The sequence below is a fragment of the Octodon degus genome, unplaced genomic scaffold (assembly GCF_000260255.1).
Source record: "Octodon degus isolate 3935 unplaced genomic scaffold, OctDeg1.0 scaffold00106, whole genome shotgun sequence".
Lineage (NCBI taxonomy): Eukaryota > Metazoa > Chordata > Mammalia > Rodentia > Octodontidae > Octodon > Octodon degus.
This window is the reverse complement of record NW_004524682.1, coordinates 10,137,054-10,137,599: the sequence shown is the minus strand read 5'-3', so window position 1 is coordinate 10,137,599 and position 546 is coordinate 10,137,054.

Genomic DNA, 546 nt, shown 5'->3' with positions numbered 1-546 from the left:
GATATTATTTCATTAAGTGTAATTCTTTTTTCCCTCATAATTTTATTGATAAACACATAGCAATGCCAGTTTCAGATCAAATTGTTGGACAGTTTCAATAATTAACACATTGCATACATTCTTCCCAGTGGTTAATTGCTGTACAGGATGCGGACATGATATCCCATCTACAAATATCATTAGAATAAATCCCTCTATTCATTAAGAGAATGTAACTATATATCTATCCTAACCACTTTCAATACACAGATAAAAATGGACATTCATCTGTATACCCTTTTTTGGTTGTTCCATTATTTGAATACTATAGGTGAGTAAACTCAGCAAAATATTCTAAAAGAGTCCAGTAGCCCATAATAATAGTATTGCGTCTTCCACTTGACTGGCAATGTCAGAAATTGTTGACCTGAGTCCCCTATAGCTCAACATAACAGCATGGTTTTACTTCTTATATTTCATTTTTACACTTTTCTGCTGGACACTAAAGTCCAAGGTAAAGCAAGATCTATGCAACAAGAGTTTGTACCTTTTGGGTCTGATAAGGTC